Here is a 15,262-nt window from a genome sequence, read left to right as displayed (position 1 = left end):
GAACAAAAATGAGGTTCTTAAAAATCTCAGCTTGGGTAGATATGAAACAATTAAAAAACACTTAAATGTGTATTGAGAAAACCAGGTTTAAAAAAAAAAACCAACGCATTTTTCAGCACCCAAAAGATATGTTTTGTTGACCTGAAACAAACAGACTACCAGATATTTCTCCAGCAAAGATAGGTTTATTTGAGATCAGCAGAAAATTGCAATTTGAGGTCTGTAACCATGGCATCCATGTGTAAGTCTCCACAAGGTAATGGAAGGAGAATTTTTTTGGGGCCACACTGCACAAATTGTGGGATCTTAGTTTCCCGGCCTGGGATTGAACCTGGGCCCCCAGAAGTGGAAGCTCAGAGTCCTAACCACTGGACCACCAGAGAATTCGCAGGAGAATGTTTTTATAGAGAGGGAAAGGAAGTTGGAAGGCTCACAGGAAAGAGAGTTTTTCTTCTTCGTGTTGGGCTCTGCTATTGTCACAGGGCCTGAGAGCTTACCCTTCCGGTATCCCAACTCTATTTAATTGAAGCCTCCATTTACTAATTTTACAGTCTTTAGGTAAAAGTATTAAAAACCCCAAGCTGTATAGATGATGCAGATAGTTCTAATTATCTGGTCAATGGGCAAAAAATAAACACTTAAAGTCTTCAGCTCCAATCTTTTGTTCGTTTTTTACTGCTGGAATCCCATATTCATTTCTTCTTCTTGAATGACTAAACAGGATGAGGATCGAGGTGGTAAACTCACCTTTACTCAGGTTAGTCCCGCTCAGCTTTAGGAACAGGTGAATTTTTAGCTGGGGGATCAGCTGCTTTTGTCTCTTTGCTGTGTTGTGGTTTAGGGTTTTCTGGGCATCTGAAGAGGTAACTGAAGTGGTGGTATCAACCTTGAGGTGGCCGCTGACCTTGGTCTCATCTCCTTGATTTTCCTTCTCCTTCTCGTTGGCTGTCTTCTCTCTGCTGTCTTTGGTGACAAGGGCCCATAAGGAATCATAATCTACAACCCCAATACATATTCTGCCTCACTGGTGTTAAAAAACAAAATTTATCTGAGTAAATTTAAAGATTAAATTGGCTTTATTCAGGGACTGGTGGCACAATGGTTAAGAATCCTCCTGCCAAGGCAGGTGACACAGTTTCAATCCCTGGTCCGGGAAGATCCCACATGCTGTGGAACAACTAAGCCCGTGAGCCACAACTACTGAGCCCACGAACTACAACTACTGAAGCGTGTGCACCTAGACTCTGTGCTCTGCAACAAGAGAAGCCACCGCACTGAGAAGCCTGCGCACCACAATGAAGAGTAGCCCCTGTTCACCGCAGCTAGAGCAAGCCTGCACACAGCAACAAAGACCCAACACAGCCAATAAATAAAAATAAATTTAAAAAATTGGCTTTATTCAATGATTTATGAATTGGGCAGCATCCCATCTAGCAAATAGAAAGGAGCTTCAAAGAGCTGCTGAAAAGGAAAGACTTTTATAGACAGAAGCGGGCAGGGACATGGAAAAAAATGGATTACCTAATCTTTCTACGGAAGGGGTCTATCAGGCAGATTACCTCATTAGTGCTGACCAGGAAATTCCAGGCTGACCAGTTAAGATCACATTCCTGGGGCAGATTGAAACTGTAGTTTGGTTTGGTATTATTTTTGGTTTGGTGAAGTTGGCTTAGCACAAGTGTCTCCATTTTGGGCCTAATGTCTCTTTTTTCACACTAGTCTACCTTAATTTCCTATCCCCTAGTTATCAGCACACTTCACTACTTTTTCTGCACCAGAGGGTTGGAGTATTGTGGTTGATGCTCATAGGATCTACATGTGTAGTAGAATGAGAACTGTGGCCTGAGGTTGGGCTGGCACTAATGGGCCTGGCCTTCTGGACCACTCTCACATCCCTCATTCTTTTTTTTATTCTTACAGTGCTGGTAATTCTGGTGATTGGTAGAAAACCCCTACCATGTGGGTAGCATCTATAACGGTCAAAGGGTCTTGCATACTTACTGCCTTGTGCTGGAACTCCAGTAGGGCCTGTAACATTTGCTGCCTCTGTACCCTTTGTTTCCTCAACAACACCAAACTCCACAGTGTCTCCATCTCCTACATCGCAAAGCTGGATAAGTGTTGTATCATGTATTAGTAACTCATTCTTTTTTATTGCTGAATGACATTCAATTCTACACTTTATTTATTGATTTGTCAGTTGGTAGACATTTTGGTTGTTTCCACATCTGGGCTTTTATGAATAACACTGCAATTAATATTTATATACAACTTTTTGTGTGAATATACATTTTTAATTTTCTTGGGTATCAGAGTGGATTTGCTGGGTTATGATAGCTCTGTGTTTAACATTTTGAGAAACTGCCAAATTGTTTCCCAAAGTGCCTGTACCATTTTACATTCCTGCAAGTAATGTAAGTTTCTGTAATTCCAGTTTCTCCACACCCTTTCTGACACTTGTCACTGTCTGTCTTTTTGATTTGAGTCATCCTAGTGGATCTCAAGTGGTATCTTATTGCGATTTGCATTTGCCTGAAGGTTATTATGTTGAAATTTTTTTTGTGGGCTTATTGGACATTTGTATATCTTCTTTGGAGAAATGTGTAGTCAAATCCTTTGTCCATTTTTAAGTTGTCTTTTTATTGTTCAGTTGTATAAGTATATTCTTACATGTATATTCTGGATACACGTTATACCATTTATATTTAATATGATTATTGATGAGGTTTGGTTGAAATCCACCATTTTGCTATTGGTTTCCTATTCTCATTTTTCCTATTTTCTTTTTCTGTGTGGATTAACTGAGTTTTTTAAAAATATTTTATTTCATGTCTACTATTGCCTTATTAGCTACATACACCTCTTTATTTGTAGCTGTTTCTCACTTATAGCAGCAGTCCCCAACCTTTTTGGCACGAGGGACTGGTTTTGTAGAAGACGATTTTTCCACAGACCAGAGGTGCAGGGGGAATGGTTCAGGAGGTAATGCGAGTGAAGGGGAGTGATAGATGAAGCTTCAGTCACTCACCTGCCACTCACCTCCTGCTGTGTGTCCCATTTCCTAACAGGCCACGGACCACTACCAGTCCATGGCCTGGGGGTTGGGGACCCCTGATTTATACATCTTTAATGTAGCATACCATCAAATAATATGATACCACTGACCATATAAGAATCTTTCAAACTTACATTTTCCTCCTCCCAGGCTTTTTGTTATTGTTTTCATATATTTTACTCCTACATGTTACAATTTCACAATGCATCATTATTATTTTTGCTCTGAGTAGTGAAAATTCTTTTAAGGAGTGTTAAAAACTAGCTGGTTACCGAACATCTTGATACTTTTTGCCTTATTTTAACAGTTACCTCATGTAGGCAATCTGTGAAGTGCTCTGGACATTTTTTTTTGGCTCTGAACTTTTACTCAAGCAGTAGAAAAAATAAATGAGGACGTGTTGAGCCAGATACTTCTGGAGGCTAAGTTCCAGGCTGCTTATTGGGCATTTTGGAAGCCCATGGATTGAAACCAGTTACTTAGTATTCATAGGTGAGCTTTCACCTGTCAACGGACTTTGAATCCCTGGTGCATGTTGCAAATTGCCGAAAGTTTGGAACTCTTCCATATTTGGAGTCTCCTGGTTTTACTGTCCACTTATTAAACTGATAAGTGAATGGGACTAATAACAGGAAATTCCTTGGAATGGAAAACTTTTAATAATTCCCCTGAGTATTTATTGATGGCAAGTTCAATTATAGTCATGCAATGATCACTTCAAAATCCTATGTTGCATAGATAAAAATCACAAAGCTTTGAAGCCTGAAATCCACCTTGAGCAGAATTTTGTGCTCTGTGATTTTATGTCCTAGGTTTCTGTAACAAGGTATAAGAGGAGAACTGAATCATTAGAGGAGGTACAGGAGTAGATGGCAAGTGTTTGATGTCAGTGGAAAATCTATTTTAAAAAAGCAAGGTAAGTCTAAAAACAAATGTTACTGATTATACATTGAAGAATATTGCTTTGGCCTTTACAAGGAAGCCAGTGTTTAATAGAGCTCCTGGGCTGATTGATTTGATTTGGTGACACAGAGTTTTCCTATCCTCTTTCTGCCTCACCTTTGTAAAGTGGTAATGATTATTGTTACTTATTTAAGGTGGCTGTTGAGGGAGGGAGAGAGGAGATAATAAGATCTTCAAGAGAAGTTTAGCTCCTGAGAGTGGTAAATGAACAGTGGTCTTCCTGAGTGTCTAAATTTTCCTAAACCTAAACCACATTCCCACCTTTAAAACCATTGCAAGAAAGGTAATTGTATTAGTTAGGGTTCTCCAAAGAAACATAACCAATAGAATCTTTCTCTCTACATATCTATTTATCACTTATCTATCTATCTTTTGATTGAAATAAATTTTATATATCTATCTCTATATATGGGGGGGGGAGAGAGAGAGAGAGAGAAAGAGAGAGAGATTGATTTATTTTAAGGAATTGGCTCATGAGATTGTGGGGCCTGACAAATCTGAAGTCTGAAGGTCAGGTCAGGCAGGCTGGAAGCTCTGGCAGGAGTAAGTCTTTCAGTCTTGAGTCTAAACACAGTCTGGAGGCTGAATTCCTTCTTCTGGGGATCTTAATCTTTTCTTTTAAGACCTTCGTCTGATTGTATTAGGCCTACCTACATTATAAAGGGTAATCTGCTTTATTCAAAGCCTACTGATTTAAATGTTAATCACATCTAAAAACGCCATCACACCAACAGCTAGATGGTATTTGACCACATAACTGGATATAAGGCTTAGCCAATGTGACACAAAAAATTAACCAAGGGGTAAAATTATCACCTACTTTCCAGGTAACGAATATAAAGTCAAGTGACTTTCCCAAGTGTACCAGAGATATGATAGATGAGTTGGTTAAAGGAGTAAGAAGAAGCAGAATCCAAATTTTTAGATATACTAACTCACAAAATAGGTCTTCACTTAATAATGTTTTTTAATTCAGCAGGACAATAACAGAACATAAGACTAACTGAATTTGATTTGACACAACTTCTTAAAAACTTTTACATTTTTTCCCCAGCTTTATTGAAGTATAATTGACAGATAGAAATTATATATATTTAAGGTGACAATGTGATGATTTGCTACACATATACATTGTTACATGTTTACCAAAATCAAAAGACATATTTTCTTGACACAAAATGTTAAAGTTAGTATCAGGTCATATCTCATAAAGTATGCAATTTATTTGTATTAACTAAAGATAAATTCTTTCTATAATGAATGTTTGTTGAATGAATGAATGGCCTTCAAGTAACAGATATTGGAACATGTTCAAATATAGTTCTAACGGTTCCCATCGTATTTAATGACTAAAATGAAATGGCAAGTAGGCTTATTTCTACGTTACTTATCAGAAGAAGGCAAAAGTATTGAGGAGGACAAATGCAAAATTTACAGAGAAGGAAAAGGATTAACATATCCAGAGACCAATATTAAAAGGGTGAAACTATTTGCTTTCTCTCTCTTTCATTTCAGAAGAAATTACGAAAAAAGTAAATGAAAGAACATTCTAACAATTAGCTAAGCTCCCCCTGCGTAGTTGGAGAAAATTGGTAAGTTTTACCACCTCTTTATTTGCATTGCTTGCCTTGCTTTTTGTGGGTATGCACATATGCAAAGGTACTGAGCAAGACTCAGCCTCATTCACTTGTTTGTTACATTGCATATGTGTGCGGTGTTTAGAAGTTTAATAGAAGGCCTTTTAAGGTATAAGAATTATTTAACCTCTCTTCTGTCTCAGAACTCAGAATACTTTTTCAACGTGTTGGTTTTTACTAACTCACCTACACTCAAACACCTCCCCCCCCAATATAGATGCCCTCCAAGATTCCTCAAAATGCCTGGAATTATGACTTGTCACATTTTAGAGTTTGCCACAGTACCTCTTTCTTTTTTCTAGTTATGAAAAAAGTCATATGATTATGGATTTGGGGATTGGGAGGGATCAAGACCATCATTTCTCTCTGCCTTTTTGTATTTGACTCCCTAGCACAGTGCCTGGCTAAGGCACTACAAATGTTTATAAAACGAAAGTTGCGTATAATACAACGTTTCAAAGAAAGAATGAGACTCTTTTACTGGCAGATGTCATTCAGTCTTTGCTTATTTGCCTAAGCAAGGGAGTCCTTTTCACCACCAGAGAAAGCCTGTCCTTTCTGTGCTCAGAAAGTCAGCATACAAATTAGATGTGGGCTGTTCTGGAGAAGATGTGGAAGACTACAGCTGAAGCCTGATAGCTCTGCTCCCCTGGGCTTCCCTACCCATTTTCACTCTCTGGGACACACTCCCCATCACCGCATCCCTGTAATGTAGGAGGGAGGGCTGTTGAGTGCTTCCTCTGTATGCAGAGGAGGATGCCATTGGCTCTTAGACAATCCTCGCCTTTAAAACCCCAGGGCAGCTTCTTTCTCGGAGGTTTCTTTTCCTGTGTTGACTGGGAACCAGATAGATGATATCATGATACGCAATGAAGAATCAAATCTTTAAAAAAAATGCAATATATTGTGAAGAATAAAATCTTTAAGAAAGACTAAGTATAATATACTAAAAGATTTAGGAGTTAATCTAGCTCAGCTCTCTGGAGGCAACTGCTGAGTAGTGGAAAAATCTAAGGGCAGAGGAGCTGGGACAGAGTTCCAATTCTGCCATGTAAAAGCAGGGCAAGCCACAAAACATCTCTGAACTTTAGCTGCATCCCATTTTGTTAGAGAAATAAAGCTGTCAAAGTTTAGTGTGTCCCTATGAGCTTCTACCTTGTCTCTTCTTCAGGGTTTAAGCTCCTTACATTAAACTGACACGGGCACTTCTCTCATACAAGATCCTGTAAGCAAGATCTTGGCAACTCAAGATTTTACAAATTCATTTGAAGCTAAAATGATGATGGTCTACTAGGATGGAACTCTGGTTCCTTTTGGAAAAAGAAGCCTTCTCTAAACATGTCTTTGCCAAGGCATGAGTCTGCAGTGCTGAACTAGAGATCAGGTAGAAAGAAAGAGAGAAGAGGAAGAGAAAGATATGGCTTGGGGTATCTCTGAGCAAACAGCAAAGATAACTAGGCTGAAACCAGGGATTCAAGAGGTAAAGGAGATTCTGCTGCTTACAATGTTTGACTCCCAACAATTCACTATATTCCTGAAAGGAGTGATTTCAAAAGTGAAAAAGTTGTTACTATCTACATTGTGGAGCTGGTGTGGGAATTGCAGAGCTCTTGGGAGAAAGGTAGAAGGACAGGCACAGGGTAAGACGGGACAGATTTTCGTTGTCTTTCAGTGCTATGTGAAGAATACCAATATATACACAATACATACTGATATAACAATACTGATGTCCAGTGAGGATTCTGATCCTTTTAGTTCCATTGCCCATTTGTAGATAAGATTTTTACTGTTTTTCCTAAAAAACTGGGCAATTATTTTAAAGTACCGATCAACTTCCTCCCAAATTTTGATACTTTTCATTTTCCTTACTTGTAATATTACTTTTATTTTATTTTATTTTTTTTTTTATTATTATTATTTTATTTTATTTTTTTTTGGGGGTACACCAGATTCAATCAACTGTTTTTACACACATATCCCCATATTCCCTCCCTTCCTTGACGCCCCCCCCTCGATTCCCCCCCACCCTCCCTGCCCCAGTCCTCTAAGGCATCTTCCATCCTCGAGTTGGACTCCCTTTGTTATACAACAACTTCCCACTGACTATTTTACAGTTGGTAGTATATATATGTCTGTACTACTCTCCCGCTTCTTCTCAGTTTCCCCTTCACCCCCCGCCCCCTCCCATACCTCGAGTTCTCCAGTCCATTCCCTGTATCTGCTTCCCTGTTCTTGTCACTGAGTTCATCAGTACCATTTTTAGATTCCGTATATGTGAGTTAGCATACAATATTTGTCTTTCTCTTTCTGACTTACTTCACTCTGTATGACAGATTGTAGTTCTATCCACCTCATTACATATAGCTCCATCTCATCCCTTTTTATAGCTGAGTAATATTCCATTGTATATATATGCCACATCTTCTGTATCCATTCATTTGTTGATGGGCATTTAGGTTGCTTCCATGTCCTGGCTATTGTAAAGAGTGCTGCAATAAACATTATGGTACAAGTTTCTTTTGGGATTATGGTTTTCTTTGGGTATATGCCCAGGAGTGGGATTACTGGATCATATGGTAGTTCTATTTGTAGTTTTTTAAGGAACCTCCAAATTGTTTTCCATAGTGGCTGTACCAACTTACAGTCCCACCAACAGTGCAGGAGAGTTCCCTTTTCTCCACACCCTCTCCAACATTTGTTGTTTCCAGACTTTGTGATGATGGCCATTCTGATTGGTGTGAGGTGATACCTCATTGTGGCTTTGACTTGCATTTCTCTGATGATGAGTGATGTTGAGCATCTTTTCATGTGTTTGTTGGCCATCTGTATGTCTTCTTTGGAGAAATGTCTATTTAGGTCTTCTGCCCATTTGTGGATTGGGTTATTTGCTTTTTTGGTATGAAGCTGCATGAGCTGCTTGTATATTTTGGAGGTTAATCCTTTGTCCGTTGTTTCATAGGCAATTATTTTTTCCCATTCTGAGGGTTGCCTTTTAGTCTTGTTTATGGTTTCTTTTGCTGTGCAAAAGCTTTTAAGTTTCATGAGGTCCCATTCGTTTATTCTTGATTTTATTTCCATGATTCTAGGAGGTGGGTCAAAAAGGATGTTGCTTTGATGTATGTCAAAGAGTGTTCTGCCTATGTTTTCCTCTAGGAGTTTGATAGTGTCTGGCCTTATATGTAGGTCTTTAATCCATTTGGAGTTTATTTTTGTGTATGGTGTTAGGAAGTGTTCTAATTTCATTCTTTTACATGTTGCTGTCCAATTTTCCCAGCACCACTTATTGAAGAGGCTGTCTTTTTTCCATTGTATACTCGTGCCTCCTTTGTCAAAGATAAGGTGCCCATATGTGTTTGGGCTTACTTCTGAGTTCTCTATTCTGTTCCATTGATCTTCCTTTCTATTTTTGTGCCAGTACCATACTGTCTTGATCACTATGGCCTTGTAGTATAGTTTGAAGTCAGGAAGCCTGATTCCACCAACTCCATTTTTCCTTCTCAAGATTGCTTTGGCTATTCGGCGTCTTTTGCGTTTCCATACAAATCGTAAGATTTCTTGTTCTAGTTCTGTGAAAAATGCCATTGGTAATCTGATCGGGATTGCATTAAATCTGTAAATTGCTTTGGGTAGTACAGTCATTTTCATAATGTTGATTCTTCCAATCCAGGAACATGGTATATCCCTCCATCTGTTTATATCATCTTTGATTTCTTTCATCAATGTCTTAAAGTTTTCTGCATACAGATCTTTTGCCTCCTTAGGCAGGTTTATTCCTAGGTATTTTATTCTTTTGGTTGCAATGGTGAATGGGAGAGTTTCCTTAATTTCTCTTTCTGCTCTTCCGTTGTTAGTGTATAGGAATGCAAGAGATTTCTGTGCATTAATTTTGTATCCTGCTACTTTACTAAACTCATCAATGAGTGCTAGCAGTTTTCTGGTAGAGTCTTTAGGGTTTTCTATATATAGTATCATGTCATCTGCAAAGAGTGATAATTTTACTTCTTCTTTTCCAATTTGGATTCCTTTAATTTCTTTTTCTTCTCTGATTGCTGTGGCTAACACTTCCAAAACTATGTTGAATAACAGTGGTGAGAGTGGACACCCTTGTCTTGTTCCTGTTCTTAGAGGGAATTCTTCCAGTTTTTCTCCATTGAGAACAATGTTGGCTTTTGGTTTGTCATATATGGCTTTTATGATGTTGAGGTAATTTCCTTCTATGCCCATTTTCTGGAGAGCTTTTATCATAAATGGATGTTGAACTTTGTCAAAAGCTTTTTCTGCATCTATTGAAATGATCATATGGTTTTTATCCTTCAATTTGTTGATATGATGTATCACGTTGATTGATTTGCGTATATTGAAGAATCCTTGCATCCCAGGGATAAACCCCACTTGATCGTGGTGTATGATTTTTTTAATGTGCTGTTGCAGTCTGTTAGCTAGTATTTTGTTGAGGATTTTTGCATCTATATTCATCAGTGATATTGGTCTGTAGTTTTCTTTTTTTGTGACATCTTTGCCTGGTTTTGGTATCAGGGTGATGGTAGCCTCATAGAATGAGTTTGGGAGTGCTCCGCCTTCTGCAATATTTTGGAAGAGTTTGAGAAGGATAGGTGTTAACTCTTCTCGAAATGTTTGATAGAATTCGCCTGTGAATCCATCTGGTCCTGGGCTTTTGTGTGTTGGGAGATTTTTAATCACTGCCTCAATTTCTGTACTTGTGATTGGTCTGTTCATGGTTTCTATTTCTTCCTGGTTCAGTCTTGGAAGATTGTATTTTTCTAAGAATGTATCCATTTCTTCCAGGTGTAATATTACTTTTAAAATATTTTTTTCAATTAATTCTTGGAGTATTTAGTGAGTTTCTCTTTTGTGCCATGTACTTTCTATGTGGGTAGAAAAATGAAGGAAATTATTTCTCCTCCTTCAAGGGTGTGAGATAGAAAGCACTTGGAAACCTTTGATTGGTGGAATGACATGATCTGACCTATATTTTAATAGGATTTCTCACTGTTACATTGAGATTATTTTTAATAGTGAGAAACTAGAAACATCTTGAATGGCCACAAAAGGTGGAATGTTTATATACATTTTGATACATATATGTGATGAAATGTCATTCAGTCATATACTTATAATATAATACCGAGAGAAAAATAGAAGGTAGAATTACGTTTGTAATAAAATTAGAACAAATTTAAGACAACAATAATATGATAACAGCAATTAAATTAGGTTATGGGATTATGGGTATTTTTCCCACTCCATTTTCCACTAAGTGGCTTTCCTAATGAGAATATGTATGTAAAAATATGACATCAAGATGGGTGTGATGTCAAAGGCATAAGGTGAACCAAGAGAAGTAAAGACCGAAAGTCTTGGTTCAGTGAATTAGGTTTGGAAGATATTGGAGACCTAGAGAGGCAAGTGAATGAGATGACAGCTTCAAGAGTAGAGAAAGGAAAGCATCATGGGGGCCTTGAAGGTTCACATTTGTGTGCTGTTAATGTATATGTACTTGGAGGTTTTTAATTCTTCAAGTCTCAAGCTCACTGTGAAGTGGTGGTGATGACGGTGGCTGGGAGGAATGTGAACCAGCTTCTGGTAGGCATGTCTGTACCTGGTAATTTTCTTGTTCTTTCTCATATTAAGTCTTGCTGGTTTCTTTGTCGGTTTCAACAAATTCTCTTTCTAATATCCCATCAAACCTTTGTTCATCTAGGAAAGACTCTATGACAAATCACTGTTGGTATAAGAAAGAAGCACAACCACCACGACTTCCCAGGGTGACAGAGTTTTGATGAAGGGTCTGGGCAGAATGGATGCTTTAAAAAATTTATTTCCACCACTGAGCTCCTTGATAAAAAGCTATAAGTACTTCTAAAAGAAGAACTAATTATTATATCTGAGAGAGTAGGCATTCTTTTCTAATTTTCTTCAGTGTTCATAGTGCAACATGGGCATCTTGTTCCCATATTATCTCTATGATTAATTTCTCAACACTCCATTTATTAAGAAACTAGTCGTTTGATCTATTAGAAGATTAAGAGCAAAGCTTTGAAGTGCAAATAAAAGTCTAATTCACGGCTTAAATTTTGATACATTCGATTGTGTGTTTAAAAATGAAGCTATTTTTTTTCCAAAGAATTTTTTTAAAAGTCCTACTACTAAGTCAGTAAAAGAGGCATTTTAACACTAATTTTTATTTGACCTCAATGATTTGAATTTAGTATTTTCTATTTTTCTTAGTTTGTAAGCCCTGAGTCATGGATCAGTCCATCTGTGGGTTCCCTGGATGACTCAAGGAATGAGTGAATTTTAGTGTGTTTACAGCAAGATAGCACTACTCAGGTGTCACCAATAACTAAAAATAACAATTCTTTGTGTGTACATTTCTCCCCTCCAGGTTTATTGGCCATGCCAATGTGCCTCACTTCTCCAAATTTTTGATTATGCTTCCTAAGCCCTCCAGATTTCTTTTCTTACTTTCAGGGGATAGAAAAGAGAGAAGCAAAAATATAGAACAAAACAGATCAACATGATGGTGGGCAAAGAGTGGAAAGTTTGAAGAGAAGTAGAGAAAGATGTAGTGGGAAGGTTGAAGGAGGTGCTCTGTATTTTTCAGAAGAAAAGAATGAAATCTCAAAAAACCAGGAGAGTGTTAAATCTTCTTCCAGTTGGCAGTATATACTTGTTAGCTTTTATTATGTATGTTTTTGTTTTTATGGATTCTTTAGGGCAGAAACTGCCTAGCATTTCTTCAGGGGCTTCTGTAGTTTTGGAGCATGGAAGTCTCAGGCACTGCTCAACTTATTACCGGCCTGGGTGTTGGGATCTCATTTGCTGCTAAACAAGTTTTGGGGATGTAGTTGTAAACAAAGTGGATCTAGATCTTAGCCTTGAAGCATTTATATTTGGAGCGGCAGACAATAAATATGGATGCAAATAATTCAGATAATTTCAAGTGTTTATAAGTGCTATAAAGAAGATGGACTAGGATATTGTGTAAGTGGGGAGTGTTCTTTTAGTTATAACCGTCTGCAGGGCCTCCGCGAGAGGGATCATATTTGAGGTAAGACCTTAAAAATGAGAAAGAGGGAGCCCTGTGAAGTCTGAGGGAAGAATGTTCCCTGGGCACAGATCCTGCTGGAGCATTCACTAAATATTCTTTGATTAGTGACTCCTCACTTTCTTTCATCTACTTTTTTTGTGGTCCTGGTTTTAGGCTGCCTAAACACATGACCTGCATTTTCTCTCTTCAGGACTTCTGAGATGGTTTTTTGCAGAGAGCTCTTAGTTATAACAAAAAGAATAGACTTTTTGTGCATGTCAAGTGCCAGGCAATATGTTAATCACTTTTATGACGGTTTGTGAAGTAGGTTTAGTATTTCCATTTGTACAGATGAGGAAACTGAAGCTCAGAGAGGCTAAGTAATTTTTCCAAAGCCACCTAATCTCAGAGTCAATGTGTCAGCCCATCTCTTTTTAAAACCAGAGCAGAACCTCTTTTCACTAATGCTGTCTAGATTTCTCTGGTGCTAAAGATGCAATAACTACCTTCGGCTGTCCCTGGGAACAGCTGAAGAACATCAAGGGAATTACTTTGGCTTTGCGAATTTTAGCCAATCCCAAGATTCAGTGCTTTCCATTAGATTTTTCTTAAGACAAATATGTATACGAGCTTCAATTTTAATGATGCTCTTCAAAGCCAGAGATTATTCCCATTCCCTGGCTTCCCTCTTGATCTTTTTCACGGGAGACCTAGACATCTGCTACAACTAATCACATAGAAAAGATTCATCTAGTTCCTATTTTACAGTTTAGAAAACTGAGGCTTAGGGAGGTGATGGCCGAAGGTCAGAGTTATTTGAAATCACCATATGTGCTCTTATGAAAAGCTTTCTACCCTCTTCTTCCTAGTTGAAAGCAAAACAGCTTTTGGTTCTCTGCTACTAATGTATTGCTGACCAGGAGTTTATGAGAAAAGTCCTACGGGGCTATGTGTATAAAAACAGATGATTGAACTTGGTGTACCCCCCCCAAAAAAAGAAAAGTCCTCCCCATCTTAAGAACATTGCTTTATAAGAAATACAACCATATTATAAGCTCTTAGACACGGAGAAGGAAGAATGTACTCATAATCCCACAAAGTCAGCATTTTCATTTCCTTTCTGTTTTTTCCTCCATGCATTCTTCTAATATTTTGTTTTTAAACAAAGTAACCCATGCTTATGTACAAATTTGAATAATTACAGAGTATAATATAAAATTTAATAAAAAGCTACTAGTGTTCCATTCAATTCTATACTTCCACAGGTAACCAGTGTTAAAATGAGTGTGTATTCTTCAGCACATATCTTTCTTTTTAGGAATAAATACATACAAACAGAATTCATGAATATATATATATATTCAAATATGTGTAAATAAGTTCATATTCATATGTATATATATATACACACACATAAAAATCTCTTTTGATTCTTTCCTTCCTTTGTTCTTTGTTTATTACTTCTTTCTTTCTTCCCTCCCTTCCCTCCTCCCTTCCTCCCTTCCCTTCCCTCCTGGTTCACAATATATTTATAGCATGCTCTTTTCACTTAACAACACGTTGTTGACATTTTTTGAAGTTTGCCATCTTGACTGTATGCTGGAATTAGCAAGGAGATTTAAAGTACTGATGGGTCCAACCTCCAGAGATTCTGCATTAATTTTCTGGGGCAAGGCCTCTGCAGCAAAATTTAGAATCCCCCCGCCAGGTGGTTTTGAAGTGCAGCCACATTGTGAACCACTGTTTAAGTCGATATACATAGATCCAACTCATTCTTATTAATGGCTATATAATATTGCATACTGTGGCTGTACTAAAATTTATTTACCTATTTTTCTTTTGATAAAGAGTTTATTTCCAGTACCTTGTTTTGCTAACATGTTTAAATAAACATATCAATATATCCTTAATTCCTGATTGCTTTATTTCTATTAAATACAGTCCTAGAAGTGGAATTCTTGGGTTACGGTATGGGCATTTAAAATTTTAATAAGTACTGCCTGATTATTTAGCAAAAAGCTCTTAATAAAACCTACTTCCAGTAGCAGTCTATAGAGTGCTCAATTCCTTACACATTTACCAATCTGAAAAGAGACAAAAGGTATTTGTTTGGTTGCTTTTTTTCACCTGCGATTGAAGTTGAGCATCTTTTTATTCATATTTATTTGTTATTTGCATTTCTTTTTCTGTGACTTGGCCATTCATATTTTTTTTTGCCATGTTTAATTGTCATTTGTCTTTTCTTGTCAAATATTGAGATCTTGGAATACTAGCAGTGTTACCCTTTTTGCTTGTATGTGTTGTAGTATTTTTCTCTAGTCTACTATATGTGTTTTGATAATTTATATGGCACTATATATATTTAAAATTTTTGAAACTGTATAAATAAATTTTATCTCATTTTTAATTGTTCATAATATTTCAAAATTTTCTCATACTATGAATCCTGTGTTATTACCACTTCTAAAGGTTGCATACAGTGCATTATATTCAAGTTATATATTATATAAATATCATTATATATCAAGTTTACTATATTCATTTAAACTTCAAAAA

This window comes from Hippopotamus amphibius, chromosome 2 (assembly GCF_030028045.1).
Source record: "Hippopotamus amphibius kiboko isolate mHipAmp2 chromosome 2, mHipAmp2.hap2, whole genome shotgun sequence".
In the NCBI taxonomy this organism is placed as follows: domain Eukaryota; kingdom Metazoa; phylum Chordata; class Mammalia; order Artiodactyla; family Hippopotamidae; genus Hippopotamus; species Hippopotamus amphibius.
Note: the sequence above shows the minus strand (reverse complement) of the source record.